The sequence below is a fragment of the Sciurus carolinensis genome, chromosome 11 (assembly GCF_902686445.1).
Source record: "Sciurus carolinensis chromosome 11, mSciCar1.2, whole genome shotgun sequence".
NCBI lineage: Eukaryota > Metazoa > Chordata > Mammalia > Rodentia > Sciuridae > Sciurus > Sciurus carolinensis.
In genome coordinates this window covers 14,829,731-14,839,292 of record NC_062223.1, presented here as the reverse complement: position 1 = coordinate 14,839,292, position 9,562 = coordinate 14,829,731, and the positions used below count along the sequence as shown (strand labels likewise).

At 45.7% G+C, this 9,562-nt stretch overlaps 1 pseudogene; it reads left to right on the top strand.

Moving 5' to 3' along the window:
- The first annotated feature begins 993 nt into the window (after positions 1 to 993).
- LOC124958463 (serine/threonine-protein phosphatase PP1-gamma catalytic subunit-like) lies at positions 994 to 6,797 on the top strand (annotated as a pseudogene).
- The last annotated feature ends 2,765 nt before the right edge of the window (positions 6,798 to 9,562 follow it).

Below are 9,562 nucleotides of genomic sequence, written 5' to 3'. Positions count from 1 at the left end.
GCATCTGACCTTCAAAAACGTGATTTTAGCCCTATCAAAATTATAAATGGAATTAAAGGTCTACTTTAAATCAAATTTAGAATGTTCAGCTAAATAGGGATGATGGATTAAGAAGAGTCATTGAATTGATAAAAATGTATTTAAAATACCTGTAGAGGAAGCTCATGAAAAACACATGAGAGGAATTTCCATATTACTAGTGAATAGTTACAGCCTTGGCAGTTATCAGGATGTTAACAGTTTTAATACTTCATTTCTATTTGCAAAAATGATGTTGAAAGAATTGTGAAAACATGCGTGAACCGTGTTGCCAGTAAACACACTACATGTTTTCACTTAATTTGTCATATTTTGCCTGATTCTAGCCTCAGATCTAATGAAATACTTCTCCCATCTCATTATAAGATACACACTCAGTGGTTACTGGCAGGAGTGTTGTTTCTCTTGAATTCTTTCAAATCTCTGAAGCATTTGCAATGATCAAAGGGATGGACTGTTAAAAAATCCAGCTTGTGTGGCATTGGAGAAAACTCTTTCACACGTGAGTTGTAAATTACAAAAGCAAAAACACATGGATGGAGATGAAAGTTTCTTCAGTGACAAGAAATTATAATATGGAATATGCATTATGTAGCTAAAATGTTTTGTACTAAATCGAATTGTTAATCACACAAATAGCCTAAAATTGTGTCAGTCAGAACAGGACTTCAAGCAAGACCTTAATCTGAGTGCTTGTAGTTTACATCAGGTAGCACCATCCGGCTGGAGTCCCTGGGCTGAAGAAGGTGAGGCTCAGGAGGAGCAGAGCGTGGGAAAGGCCCTGGGTGAGGGCAGGCCCTCCCTTTAGCATGGCCTTGAGCAGGAGGAAGTACAGTGAGGTCACCATCCTAGGGACCCATGCAAACCAGAAAGGACACACACTCCTCCGTCTGGGTGGTGAGATAAGCCACAGGAAGTGTGTGGCCATGTGGGACTCCCGGAGGGGCCTCCTCACAGAGCTCAGATCAGAACAGGCCACTCCTGGGGACAGTGAAGGAGCGTCCTCACAGCAGAGAGGATAACGGCTCTCCTGGGTGCACCCTGAGGAGATGGGAAGGTAGGCTGAGCCCAGCTTCAGCTGGCCCCGTGCTTGATCTCAGAAGACAGCCAATGCGAGGGGCATGACTGGCTGGACTTAGGGCCCCGTAAATGATCCCAGGAAACTGGTGTGCAAGAACCTGGTTGCCCAAGTTTGCCGCTGGTGAGGCGGCCAGGTTTCAGGCTTACAAACGGAGACCCTGCCTCAGTGCTGAGAATCAGGCAGCTCTTGGATGGTCTGAGCGGACCCCTGGGTGGGTATGGGAATGAGGACCTGGAAATGTCCATGCTCTTCCCTAAGCCAGAGGTGGGAATCAAAGCGTCCCCTGCTGCTGGCCTTTGCTATGGGTCAAGAAAGGTGTGGGAAAGCAGCCCGTGCTGAGCAGTGTTTCTCTCCTGGTGCCAACAGCAATGCCCGGGCTTCAGAGGCAGACGCGGCCAAAGCATCAGCCATCACCCTCCCCAGGGCTGAGTGCATCCTCCAGCCAGGCCAGCCTGGCCCTTGGGCCCTGCCCTCCCAGCAGCAGAAGGGTCTACTGCTCTTCCTGAAGGGGCAGCCCCGGGTCCTAGGGGTGAGTGATTGCAGAGTGCAGGCCTCGGGGACAGGTTGCTCCTGCAGCACTACATGAGCAAATGCTTTATATCAACGACGGCGTCCTGTGCTGGAAAAGGAAGAGGCTCAATGTGTAGATGGGCATGGCCCTGGGGGGTGTGCCAATACTGGGATCTGAGAGGTGGGAAGGATTCGTGGGCAATGACCTTGGAGAAGTTCCCGCTGCTGAGAAACTGCACCTCCTCACAGAACCTGTCTTCCTTCCCAGGTGGCCCAGATCCTGACTGGGCTGATGATTCTATGCCTGGGGACGATGACTTATTTTATGCCACAACCCTATCGAGTGGGGAACCTTTTGTTCATTAATATAGGCTATCATGTCTGGGGATCCTGCTTTGTGAGTATTTGGCAATCATTTCACTCTTCCCAACTTCTTCTAATGTAGGCAAATACCTTTAATCCTCCTCTTTGAGAATTTGAGTCTTTATGTTCAGGTCTCATGTTTAGGCTGAATGACTGGGTCCATAATTTCAGCTGTGGGATGCTTGGGCATTTCTGTAGGAACAGGGGTGCTGATGCACACTCTGCATGAATTCTCTCTCTTTGGTCAGTTCTTTATATCTGGAGTGCTGTCCATTGCTGCTGGCAGGAAAATGACCAAAAGTCTGGTAAGTGTCTCTGTCCTGATGCCTAATGAGTCAGGGGATTGTTCAAACTTAAATTAAGGCACATAAAAATTGCTTTTTCTCCAGTGCAGGACCCTAGAATTGTTGTGAGAGGGTCTTTATGAACATTCTCTCCACGGCACTTGGGGCAAGACTGATCCACGTAGTCTGAGCTCTGTGACGTTCCATGATCAACCTGAAAGCTGTGTTAGAGCCCTAGGTCATCAAAGCTGCCCCTGAGCACGTGCTTCCTACTGCTTGTTCAGAGTACTGAGGTCCCCAAGTAGATTCCAAACCCAGCTGAGCTGAGTGGAATAAGATTCAGCAACTTCTCAAAAATGGAAGAAGACAAGACAGACTTTCCAACAATCTCTGTCTTTCATTCTTTTCCAGATGCAAGGCAGCCTTGGAATGAATACTGTGAGTGCCACCATTGCAGGGATTGGCTCATCTGTACTGATATTTGATGAAATAAACATATTCACACCAATAAAATGGATCCCCAGAAAATTATTCTTTTTTGGAGTAAGTATTTCCCTTTCCAAAAAATATTTGGATAAACAAGTTTATAGTTAGGATTCTTTGTGAATTCTAATCATGTTGCTGACTGGGGTCGTTGAGTATAGATCTTGGACAATTTCCTGACGATTACTGAACTGTGGTCCTTGCACCTTTCCAGAAGTGTCAAGGGGTGAAATTAGCCCCTTGGCAATCATTCCTCTCCAACCACTCTGCCATTGCCTGGTTGGTCCGTGGGAAATTCTACCAGAACTCAGGTTCTCCAAGGAGCCTGTTCTCTAGGTTCCCAATGAGCTGAGGAGAAATAGGAAAACGGGAGCTTCAGGAGCTTCACTATCTTCAGGATTGTAGCAACACACGGATTGACAGGCGTGTGCGTGTCGGTTCATGTTGTTCCATGTTCCATGTTCTTCCATGCAGGAAGTTCAGGCATTGGTTACAGATTTTCACAGGTGATAAGACACAGTTATTTTCAAAGCCCAAAAGAGATCTCAAGACAAAAGCAACGACCAGCATCAAAACAGCCACAGAAGTCGGTGAAGGAACTTCTGCTCGAAGCTGATGTTCTTGAACCCAGGAAGGAGAGAGGAATCCTATGGTGTGCTTTCACGCTGATCATTCAGGGCATCGAATTGGGAGAAAGCTGAGAAATCCCTCCTGAGCAAAGGGGCTCCTGCTGAATGAGTCAAGGGAGAACCAGATGTGACATGTTGCCATCCACTGTGCCCAGTGTGTCCCCTCCTATGAACCACTTTCCTACCCTCAATAGCTGGTGGAGTTTCTCCTGCTGTTTTACAGGCATTGGTGACTGGAGTTCTCACCCTCTCTCTGCTTGAAGCCTGTATTGCTTCATCTCTGTCCATATTTGGGTGCAGGGTGGCTTGCTCTGTCAACAAGGTGAGTGCTCTGGGCTTTTACGGGGTTCTCTGTGCTCCCCCATGCTGTGTATGTGTGTGCGTGCATGTGTGTGTGTGTGTGTGTGTGTGTGTGTGTGTGTGTGTGTGTCCTCCACTCCAATGGTGGGAAAGAACAGGAAGGAGAGAAGGAAAGTGTTGTTCTTACCATTGAAGAGCAGCCATTCCAACACTGAGCAGGTGGTCATTCCCAGCCAAAGAAGTTTCCCCAGACCCTGAAGAGTCTCCTTTTCCTTTGTTCCTTGGGATCATCGCTGGTGTTATGAAAGGTCTAAGGTTGGGAGGCTTAGAGCAAGGTTCCAGCTTAGACCCTCAGCATCAGGTGCCCAGGAGGGTGCTCATTGCCTCACTGTTCCCAGGAGGAGTGGGCCTCCTTCTTTCCTCCTAAACTCCGACTGCAGGACCCTAAGGGTGGTGGTCTTCCACAGGTCGTGGTCTACTCACCAAACAATGACCAAGCGCTCCCAGCGGTCTCTGCAGAGCACATCTATGACGAAGTGGCGTTTCGGTAGCTCCAAGTTGCTGTGAAATCCCTGGTTGGCTCATTCTGCTTTCATTGAGTGAGTATTTAGCCCCAGTGACCAAGCCTGAGAGGAACTCTATCTGATGGTCCTGGGGTTTACACCGGGGAATCCTGCTGGAGAAAAGAGCGTCATAAAGTCTACTCTTCATGTTAGCATGCAGATTATCTTTTCATTTTCCACCTTTCCATCCCCATACTTCTCAAGGAACCAGGACTCAGAGTGTCGTTTTAAAATATTCAGATCTGTCTCGTGGTTCCAGTGGGGAGAGAAGGAGGAAGCAGGGAGCGGGGCGGCTTGGGGGGGGGCACCTGCAGTGGCTACTGCCATCGCTGCCACCACCGCCTCTGTGCTTTGTGCGTGGCGAAGGAGGTGTCAGTCCCGGGTGCCAGCAGGCGGTGGCGGGAAGGTGATGGCGGATATAGTAAACTCAACATCGACAGCATCATCCAACGGCTGCTGGAAGTGAGAGGGGCCAAGCCAGGTAAGAATGTCCAGCTACAGGAGAATGAAATCAGAGGACTGTGCTTAAAGTCTGGTGAGATCTTTCTCAGTCAGCCTATCCTCCCAGAACTTGAAGCACCATTCAAAATATGTGGTGACATCCATGGGCAGTACTACGATTTGCTTCGACCTTTTGAATATGGTGGTTTCCCACCAGAAAGCAACTTTCTGTTCCTTGAGGACTATGTGGACAGGGGGAAGAAGTCACTGGGAACTATCCGCCTCTTACTGGCCTACAAAATCAAATATCCCGAGAATTTTTTTCTTCTCAGAGGAAACCATGCATGTGCCAGCATCAATAGAATTTGCGGATTTTACGATGAGTGTAAAAGAAGATACAACATTAAACTATGGAAAACTTTCACAGACTGTTTTAACTGTTTACCCATAGCCGCCATCATGGATGAGAAGATATTCTTCTGTCATGGAGGTTTATCACCAGATCTTCAAGATTCGGCGAATTATACGACCAACTGATGTACCAGATTAAGGTCTTCTTTGTGATCTTTTGTGGTCTGACCCTGATAAAGATGTCTTAGGCTGGGGTGAAAGTGACAGAGGAGTGTCCTTCACATTTGGTGCAGAAGTGGTTGCAAAATTTCTCCATAAGCATGATTTGGATCTTATTTGTAGAACCCATCAGGTGGTTGATGATGGATATGAATGTTTTGCAAAGAGGCAGTTGGTCACTCTGTTTTCTGCACCCAATTATTGTGGGGAGTTTGACAATGCAGGTGCCATGATGAGGGTGGACGGAACACTAATGTGTCCCTTTCAGATTTTAAAGCCTGCAGAGAAAAAGAAGCCGATGCCACAAGACCCGTCACACCTCCAAGGGGTATGATCACAAAGCAAGCAAAGAAATAGGTGTCATTTTGACACTGTCTGGTTGGGACTTGTAACATAGAGTATATAACCTTCATTTTTAAAGCTGTCACGTGTACTGGTCAGCCTGCTCAGATAGATCTGTGTTTGTGGGGGGCCCTCCTTCTGTTTTTGAGTTAATGAATGGCATTTGCTGGTTATAGCAGCAAATGAAAGACACTCCACTCCGAAGAAAAGGTGTTTAGTTTTTGTTTTTTAATTCCCTGTTCCTTTTGCAAACAACTTTAATGATGATGTTAAAGCTGTACACCCCAAGACAGTTACCTGTCTACGGGGTAAGTGTACGATTGATCTTTGTTTAATTCAGTACAACCCATGAATAATTTAAATGCTCATTTTCCTTAGGATATAAAGAGAGCCCTAGGGTGCTCTGAATCTGTACATGTTATTGTCATAAAATGCATACTGTTGATAAAAAAAAAACACTGTGAACATTTTTTATTTAAAATTTTGTTTCAAAGGGATTGCTTTTTCCTCTCATTGTCTTATCATGTACAAACTAGTTTTTATAGCTATCAACAGTAGGAGTAACTATTTCAACCTTGCCAGCATCACAGGTATGATGTGTATTTAATTAAAGCACACTTCCCCTACCTACCATATACTTAAAATGACAATTAAAGTCATTCTTTTAAATGTTTGTGACTCTTTCCTAAAGCCAAAGTTTCTGTTGGAAAATGTACTGACACACCCGTAAGAACAGGGTGGCACGGCAGTGCACGCCTGCTGCCTCCTCAGGGATTCAAAAACAGGTTTTTGATTTTGAATAGCAATTAGTAATATAGTGCTGCTTAAGCTATTAATGATTAAAGTTAATAACATTTTGTTCAATTTCCATATAGTCTATTCATTAAGTAATCTTTTTACAGTTGGATCAGGCCTGAACCCGTCCATTCAGAAAACTTCAAATTATAGAAACAATACTGTTCTATACAAGTGACCGATTATACTTTCTTTGGCCTACATTCTTTAATCTGAGGTGAAGTTGAGGCTTATAAGTCAAAACAAAGGAACTAACTTGCTATCCACCAGTTTATACAGAACTCACAGTATCCATGACTTCTTTAAACTAAGATCTGTTGAAAAGAAATCTGTTTCAACAGATGACCGTGTACAATACCATGTGGTGAAAATTAATTCAGACTTATTAAATGATGAACTTGTTAAAAAATAAAATAAAATAAAATATTCAGACCTGTGAAACAGAAAGAAGGTGCTATTTGTTGCAGGTTATTTTCATAACAGCCCATGTGTTACCACAGAGCATGGGTTAGGGTTCTCTTCATTCTGGCAAGGCCGTAGAAGTGAAGTGGTTTTCTACAGCAGGCTGCACCTTTCAGTGTTTCCTGAGGTGGTCAAACACTGAGGTTCGATGTGAAGTGCGTACCGAGAGCCCTTAGCTTGTAAGGAAGAGCAGGCCAGATCAAAGGAAGGAGAGGAATGGAGGCCGGGGTCTTCTGTAGAGAGGTTGCTCAAACCAGGAGGAAAGAAATGAGGGTGGTTTCTAAAAGTGAGAATTAGGCTTAAACTGCATTACCCCAACTACAGAGACTTCCTCATTCTTTCTCTCTTTCTTTCTTTCTTTTTTTTTTTTTCAGGTAATCCAGTTCTATTTGCTGTCCCCAACCAAATCAACAGATCCTTATCTTTGCTGGAATAAATGTAGACATTTCTAATAACATCTCCTTAAGTACTTCATCTCAAACTTCATTCGCAGAAGATACATCATAGAAAGCCTCTCCTTTCCTGAGAAAAGGCCAGGCTATTTTGTGAAGAAGAGTTGAGTGGATAGATTTCTCCCAATAGATTAGCTTGACTTTGATGAGTGGGTCCTCAAACTCCTCATCAGTGGACTGACCACTTACTAGTACTGTGCCTGGAGTAGATCTTAGCTTGGCTGGACTCATGTTTTCCATTTATAAAGTAGGGGTCACTATTCATGGGTGTGGTGTGGTAAGAGGGTTGTTTGCTCTGCATCAGGATGCTTCCTTCCACAGAGAGAAAGCTCCACCAGGGACCTCTTTCTCATCCATTACTCACTACTCCACTATCAAGAGAGAAGTCATCTGACCCACTTGGACACAGGAATTAGACATAATGCAGAGAGCCACGGTTCTTCCTGTAATAATGGGCTTGCTACACATCTTTAAATATGCTGCACATGAACATGTGCTATTCCAGAGGTGTGTGTGTGTGTGTGTGTGTGTATGTGTGTGTGTGCGTGCATGTGTGCGTGCACTGATAAGCCCTGCCTGATTTGCATTGCTTATGCTGTTCTGAGGCCCACTGTTGGGCAATCTAGAAATCACCAGGTATAAACGGATAGAGGGCAGAACCTTCCACAGAGCTTAGGCAGCCCTGGAGTCCTCCTCTACACCTCAGTTCTTACTGGATGATTTCAGACCTGCAGCTCAGAGTAACAGGCCTGAGTTTATTAGAAGGGATAGGAAAAGGGAAGGGGGGACACTCTCAAGGGAGAAAGTGTGTCCTTTTAGAGAGGAGAATGGTGTGTCTCTTGTCCTCTGGTTTTATTAGGGTTCCCAGGGAAGTTACCAGAGAGTCCCACTCTGGTTCACCTTTTGCCTGACAGCATGAGCAGAGCACAGACCTGGAACAGAGGATGGTGTGGTAGCCAGAGCTGGAGGTTTTAAGGAAATAGAGGCAACGCTATTTCCCTAAGGAGATTGAGTCCCCTGTTTTTGCCTTACTCTCCTGCCTCCTTATTTGGGGTTTATGACCCTTTGAACAGCCCTCAGCGAGTTTTCTTCCTGAGGATCTTGGCGTTTGGGTTTTCAAGGCAATGACAGTTTCTGTGATATGGAGGGCTCAGGCCACCAGGGAGGGACATGATCTTGCAGGTGACAGGATTATGCTTGGGAGAGGTTCTCACACTCCAGGTACCGACTCTGAGGTGTTTGCCTGACAGATGAGGCCGGCTTGGTTTTCGGTTGTTCTTCTTGGCTCTTTCCCTGCTCACCCACTCACAGCTGAGCAGCTACCCACCAGAAACCACATCTGCCAGTATCGGACTGACTGGTCTCCTTCTGTTTTACTTCATTACTTTTCAATAGGTTAGGAAGACAGTGAAGAGAGAAATGTTCACCAGGTTTCCCTTGGATCTTGATAACTGGTGTTTTGGTTAGGTCACTAAAAATATAATAAAATGACTTCTGTTGGGGGTCACAATGGCCTGTCACCATGGAGAATCAGGAGGCTGAGGCAGGAGGATCCACAGTGAAGACTTGCCTGGGGATGAAGGGAAAATGTGAGTTTGCAGACTGGGATCCAAGGCAGTTGCTGGCAGAATTCCTTCTTGTTTGGGGGAGGTGAGAGTTTTTAAGGTCTCCAGCTGGTTCTGTGAGGTTCACCCACATTGTGGAAGGTTCTGCTTTATTCAGTATACTTATTTAAGTGTTAGCCTCACCTAAGAAAAATACCCCCACAGAAACACCTAAAACAATGTTTGACGAAATGTGTGGATAATGTGGTCCAGCCAGGTTTACACGCACGCTGACATCACCACGCACCTGTGGAAGGTGGGGCGCCACAAACAGAGCCAGAGGGATCTCGGCTGCTTCAGGGGAAAGACACAACATGCCCTTGGTAGGCAGATGAAGCATTGGTTGCGGCACAGATTGAAGCCCGGCAGTTTAGAGGGGCACAGGGAGGTCCACAGAAGGACCCACGGGCTGTGTCGCATGGTGGCAATGGAAGCCAGGGGTTTACATTAGTGAATCTTGAAAACCATGTCGTGAAAACGTCAGGGATCACTGTACTGACTTGTCTCTACTTTAAACCAGGGCTGCCATTTCCATTCTGCTTCTCTGTTCAAAAATTAAGCTAAAACTTTTGAGAAGAACTGGAACAATTTCCCATAGCCTGAAATAACAACTGGGGTTCAAAAACAGCCCGAACAGGATCATT